The sequence below is a fragment of the Pseudochaenichthys georgianus genome, chromosome 14, assembly GCF_902827115.2.
Source record: "Pseudochaenichthys georgianus chromosome 14, fPseGeo1.2, whole genome shotgun sequence".
NCBI classification, from domain to species: domain Eukaryota; kingdom Metazoa; phylum Chordata; class Actinopteri; order Perciformes; family Channichthyidae; genus Pseudochaenichthys; species Pseudochaenichthys georgianus.
Window position 1 is genome coordinate 14,346,305 of NC_047516.1, and position 7,192 is coordinate 14,353,496.

The following is a 7,192-nucleotide window of genomic DNA, read 5'->3' on the forward strand; positions in this document are numbered from 1 at the left end:
TGTTCATCCACCACAATCCATGGCCTCAAACACAATTCTTCAGATATTTCATTTGGTTGTTCAAGGGAGATTAGGTTTATCAGCAGAGCAATTAGCATTTCTAAAAAGAGCCTGTGGTCGTCTTTAAACACAAGGATGATTTGAGGGAATTCTTCTGATACCACATTTCCTTCTCTGAATTTTCCTCTAACAGAGGGGTAAACAGATTAGGGGGATTATAAAAAGCTCTCCTTCGCTCTTCTGTGCCCAAACGCAGACTGACATAATAATCATACTCTAATGTATAGTCTGGAAATGTGCCTGAATTTGTTATTCATTTCTGTAGTGATTAACTAAAACCCTGAAAGGCGCACAGTGACTGCAGAGCTGCAGCCACAGCGTATTATGAGTATATGAGTATTAGGTAGAAGACAAATAAATGGGAGAAAGTACACCTATACAGTATGATACATAGGAGGAATATTTGTCCTTTTGACTTGATGAATCACTGAGTTTATATTCCAAGGGAGTGTGCATATTCTATTCATCGTTGACACCACCATGGGCTTTTGCATGAAGGCATACACACGGCTTCTTTCAAATGAAAGATATAGTTTACAACTTGTTTAAACTTTTTATTCAAATAAGAATTGCATGTTATGAACATATGTTTAAACTGTGTAGTTGTTATGAACATCAATTAGCGGAAAAACACGTAGGATGATGCATACAAAATATGACTTTATATAACAAAAACAATGATATTTTCACAAAACTATTAGTTATTTTACAGTCAACACATCTGCAATAATGAAAAGGCAAACTAAAAACCCTTTATTATGTCGTGTTCATTTTCATTTTCACAAACTGAAATCTTCATTAATCGTATCTATTATTTTTGCTTACACTTTTCTATTTATTTGAAAAGAAATGCATTTCTTTACCACACATAATATGACACAGTAAGGTACCTCATTCTTCCATCCGTCCAGCAGGTTGCTGTGGCAACAACATTTCTAAAGCAGCTGCTTCGAGGGGTCATCAACTGTTCTTACGCCAAATAGTGTATGTGAATCCTCTCCGAAGAGAGTGAAGCCATAAACACCACACTAGATTCCTGACTCAACTAAGTGTTATCACAGAGAAAGAGCAACGTTTCATAACATTCATCTGCTACTTAGTAATTATGTATCTATTATCTAATATATCATTCCAATAACTTGTATACAGACTCGTATTGCACTATTCCACTTTTTTTTCTTACTTTTTTTTAAAAACATTTTTCTTTTTGTATTACTTTTAATATAGTATATTTTAATATTGGTTAATATTGTCCGCTTATCTGTATTATTGTGTTTGCATTGTTAGAGAAGCCTGTGACCTAAGATTTTCAACGACATAATTACTGTTTGACAATAAAGAACCTTGAACCTTGAACGTGTTATACCAACAGTCTCACTCCATCACATAGACAGGGAACTTTATCTCAGTCACTTGGATCAGTCACATACTTGTAATGTCATCATCCAAATATTGGGATTGCCGATGAGTTTATGATTGCAGATTGGCTTGGAAATTGAGATATTTACTTTTTAGCTCTGTCTGTCCAAAACACCCCAGACCTCAATCCTACAGTACAGTCCTGCAGCCTCACTTTTTAATTGAAGTCTGTTGTTTTTTAATTATTAAATTTGACGTCATATTTTTGCAGTTAAAACTTCCACTTAAACTTGGAGGTGCTAACTGTCACTCCCGAAAACATCTGCAATCTCAATCTCACACCGGAGTTCACAGGAATAAATTAATCTGCAAGTAACATCAACAAACAAGACACTCTTTAGACTCCCGATTCCTTTGAGGGAATATCACAAAAGTATAAATCAACATTTGAAGAGTCTTAAACCCACTTCAGGTGTGGTGTGAGGCAGATTATGCAAAACACTTAAAGGGTTCAGGGAACAATGATCAATGCAGCACTGAATAATTGATTTAACCACTTCAGCTCAACAGCGCTGAGACTTCTGTGTTTCAAGGCAAATGTACTTTACTTCTTTGAACTGAAAGTACTATGCAATAGATCACATTTAGAAGTGTATTCCCTCTCCGTACCTGCGGTACAGCAGGGTCAAGCTGGTGTGAACTTGTAAGGGAGATGTGCGAAGCTTCCTCTTTGTATCTTACCTCACCTTTGTGTTTTTTCACTTCAGTCAAACTTTGAGGTTTAACATATTTGTGCAGCTTCACCATCAACACCTGAAGTTTAGAATGTGCTTCAAATACCTAGGAGAAAAAAGTATTGAACTAATACCTGCATGAAAGCACAACTGGATTTCGAAAATAATTCAAACAGTCAAACAGTGACAGCCGTTTACATTTACACGGATAAACATGAAGGAGGATTTATCTCGGTACAAACAACAAGCTGACAACCCTGGAGCTGGGTCATTTACTGAGCATGTTTCATGTGTCAAGGGAAAGTCATAAAGTAACATGTGAGGCTAATTATTCCATTAACAGCAGATATTTGTTGTGCTATCAAATTACATTTAAAAAAAAGAAAGAAGTAAGGGGCTGGTGCAATGAACGACGAACAGATGAGTCATTTCGTCCTGAGTAATTATCGCTTTTGTCTGCAGCAGATGGGCTCAATCATAACAAGGAGCTTTAATTATGCAGACTCATTTACTGTGTCTAAGAGAGCTACCAGACGGTTTTATTTGAGTGATATAAGGCTGATTGTTTGACACATTAATGCATGCATGGTTGGATGAACACTGTGAATTGACTCCAAGAGTAGAGTATATCTACAGAATAAATAATGCAAAGGATGAATGACTGGAAGGTGGTTTCTCTAGTATCCTTCTCTGGGCATCAGACATGTCAGCGGAGGTCTGTTTGCTGAGCAGTTTCTCCTTGGATGCACCCATCCAGATGCCAGCTCTGTCAGCCTCAGGATGTCATGCAGACACCAAAGTCTACTGTGTGTGTCCGTGTGTGTGTGTTTTGAATCAGGACAAATCCCTCAGTGTATGACTTTTAAGATGCGTGTTGGCAGTCAGTGAATGCAACATGGTGAGCAAATGTTGGGAATATAAAGGTTATGTTAAGACACTAATATGCCCAAAAAAGGGACACCTTCGCAAAAGCTCTTTTTAAACACTGTTTACACTTATATAGAGATATGCTGTACTACAAGTGGCCTCGGGGTTGGAGCGTGGCTAAGCAGTTCCTCTATTCGTTTGACATTTTCAGAGAAATTAGAAGAGATTTACTCTATGCAAGGAGAAGTTATATGAAGTGGTTTAAAATATATATATCTTGACCCCTTTGAGATTGTGTGTCCTTGATTTTGTGACATTTCAAGCCACACAACAAGACCAAACATTTGTGAAGGGGCTGATATGGTGAACTTTTGCATGAGAGCCAGGGTTCGTAAGTAAAAGAGTAGGAAGTACAGATGGAATATGTTATCTTCTATTTTTCTCCTGCTTTGTTTATTTGTAGAGGGAATACCAAACAGGACAATGCAGTTTATTTGTCAGTAAGTGCTAAATAATTCCTAACTTACTGTTTGATTGATTGAAAAATGGTTAGAAAATAATGATTCATATGAAGAATGAAGAGAGGAAGGATGCAGCCATCCAGCCAGTCACGTCAGCCTCGGGACACACAACATTACCGTGTGTGTCTCTTCTTTGCAAATCAGAACAAATCTGTATCCTCTGCATGTTTTTTAATGCATGTCACATATTTAACATATGTAACAATAAGCTGTATGTGGCTCTTTTTTCCAAATGTCCCCTACATGGGACCAGGGTCGGCTCCAGAACAAATCGAATGGGGGGGCAATAATTTACCAAGGGGGGGCACACACTGCTGTCAACAACCAACACACACACACACAAACACCAACGCAACTTCAATTTTAAAAAACATGCTGTAAAGTGTATTTCACACACATTACAGGGGTGTAATGCTATTGTATAGCGCACCTATGACTTGTGCATACATGCACGGTTGTGGCACGACCACCAAAACAGAAACATATGGACATAGGCCACCATATAAAAGTGTGTAAATGTATTTAGTATCCTATCCATGTGAACATGTTTTAGGTGGGGGTGGACCTAACCTCCTCTAGGAGGGTCTGGGGGCATGCTCCCCCGGGAAGATTATTTTTAAAAGGGCCTAAGATATTCTAAAAAATTACGTTTGAAAACATTAAAAAAAAAAACATTTTATTTTAAAAAATGTTTTTTATATATTTTGTTGTTGTTACATTTTTCATTAGTTTTACCAAAAATAACTTGATTTAATTGTATTTAAAATAATATTTCCAAAGAAATAAATCCTTCGAATCTGCCTGTTCAGTTTCTGTTAGAATGTGAAGGGTTAAATGTCGTCTCTGCGAGTTATGTGAAGACGGGAGAGCTTGTTGGTCCCTCTCTACATTCACAGAGGGCCAGCTATAGTAACTCAATGAGAGAGTAATGTCAAATGACAGTACAATTGACTAATCATATCTTCCCTCTAAATGGGCGGGCTTTATTTTCGCGGACTTTATGACAAGTTCCGCCTGCTGTGAGGTCTATGCAAGTGGTGCAGTGACGCGTCCTAAAACCCGGAAGTAAGCTTCGCTCGGATTCCCTCGATACAAAAGCGAATACAGCGAAATAGCTTGAAATAAGGTCTGTGGAAAACGAACCTGTTAGATAAATGCACGTTTTGTTCAGCCGGATAATATAAACATGTCTACCCTACTTTTATTATTTTCACATCATAAATCTAATCGATATATTTATGATCGATATATTTATGATTAGCATAAGTTCGTTCATGATGGCTCACTTCAGTGATAGTGATGATGACATCGTTGCGAAATTATTAACCGAGTCATTTTCAAGATTGAGTTACAATGATAAACTGGAGTGGCAAAGGATCAGCTGCATGACCCGCAAGTGCTTCATCCAAAAGGACAGGAGGATGGACTTTGTGTTTAAGTGATTTGATCATCAAAGGTAGGCCTGAGTATTTTCAATGTGGGCCGCCGTGCCGACTTAATTCATTTGTAATTGTTACTTGGCTGTGGGTGCCCTGTCATGATAGGTGTTTATATAAATGGTGTTGTTTTGTGTGGTAGAGGGTCGCTGTCATTGATGCGTTTTGCACCCCGCGCCGCTGTTTTCATATTCCACTGAAGTATACGCTGTGACGTAATATCTCTTCTTTTTTTTCGAGGGAAGGGGGGTCAGAGGGCCTAGGTATAAAAGTCACGGCTCGCCACTGGTGCTGAGGTGCTGGACGTCCCCTCTTCATAAACCACACGCACACAGTACACCCGCGACTGTTACAATGAAGGCTCGATAATCAGCTCACGGCATATAGGCAGGGGTAAAGTGCTATTTTTTTACGAGTGGGGAGCGGACCTAACCTCCTCTTGGGGGGTCCGGGGGGATGCTCCCCCGGGAAGATTTTTTTTTAAATATTGAAGTTAAAAGCATCAATCTGGTGCACTTTGAGAGCAACATTAAGAGATCTATGGATACATCTCTCAACACCCAGATGAAACACAACTGTAAGCAGATGTTTTTTTTCTTTATGGATATTTTACAAATCACTCCCCTTTCAAACTGTATTCTTGTTTTACTGCCATATAGTATTTCATACCTGTTTTTCATTTATTCTCTTATTTTTTTTATAATGATCATATGAAGATGTGCCGCGGAAATATCTTTTGAATAATTTGTGACCAAACCGTTTGAGACCCACTGAGATAACTTAGACTAAAGTTAACTATCTAAACACTCAGAGTCCTTTAGCTCACCTGAGTCTCTCAGTCTGAGAGGAGAGCTCTCCTCCAGCTTGTTGTGGAACCAACAACACTAACAACACTAACAACACTAACACGGTCCCTGCTGCTGGCACCGGTCCCTCTCTCGCTCTCCCTCTCTCACACACAGTAAATGCGCTATTTACACACACACACACACACACACACACACACACACACACACACACACACACACACACACACACACACACACACACACACACACACACACGAGCTTGAATGACACAAGCACACTTTTATTTCCATGCAACTCTCTGATTGGTCTGGTGTCTTGCCTCTGTTGCATTCACTGAACACGGGAAATTACAGTTCTATCGTCCTCTCTAGTGTCTTGATGAGGTTCACGTAAAGCACGGTTAATGTATTATATTATGGAGGTAGAATTGTCCGGGGCTACAGAAACAACATTCGGGGCAGGCCAACATATTATTTTACCAACAATGTGGAATGTATTGGCTACATATTACACAGATTATGCACAGCGGGAGCAGAAATAACCGTCAAATAATAATTCAGACAGGGGAGATCCGCACCCCCTGCCTGACGCTAGGGGGTGCTGCAGCGCCCTCAGCACCCCCCTTCCCGCGCCCATGTCTCAGTCTCTCGTGGAATCACTTCTGCTGCTGAAGAGAAAAGGATGATAGTCAGGAGGCCTCGTTTTATACGGTGTGATGCACGTGCATTCAGGTAGGCCCGCCCAAGGCCGGCTACGTCTATAGAAGTCTCAGTGGGAGAATGCTTGCATAGAGGGTAGTACCCATAGAGTCCAGTAGAGGGCGGAGCCTGTGAGAGATATGGGGGGCACAGTGACTCATTTGGGGGGCATGGCCCGCGAATGTCCCCCCCATGACGCCGACCCGGCGTGGGACTGATAAAGGTATTCTGATTCTGATGTCTGTGGCTGTCAGGGTAGGATCTTGATTTGTTGGAGTGAACCTGTCATGCAACAGCGGTATGAAATCAGATAGATGGGTCAAGAAGAGAGAAAAATTAGAGCCTGGATGTATATATCATGTGCCATTTCTCATGTGACCTGCTGGTTGATGCATTACAGTAGATCTTACTGAATCATCACTTATGGTTTATGTTTCTGTGTCAGCTGTTGCTCAATATGTGCTATGTGAACATATTGTGGGAATTTACCGCCAAACCATATGAGTAACACCTTCACCATATGGGACATGACACACAACCGCAGTAAGTGTGTGTATGTGTGTGCGTGCGTGTGTGCGTGCGTGCGCTGAGTTAAATAAGGCTTTCTGAACAGATTAAGCAAGTGGACCAAAAAAAAGAAAGTGCAGAACCCCTCGAGGCAGAAAAGATTAAATGCCACCAATTATTTGATATACTTAGTGGCACTCG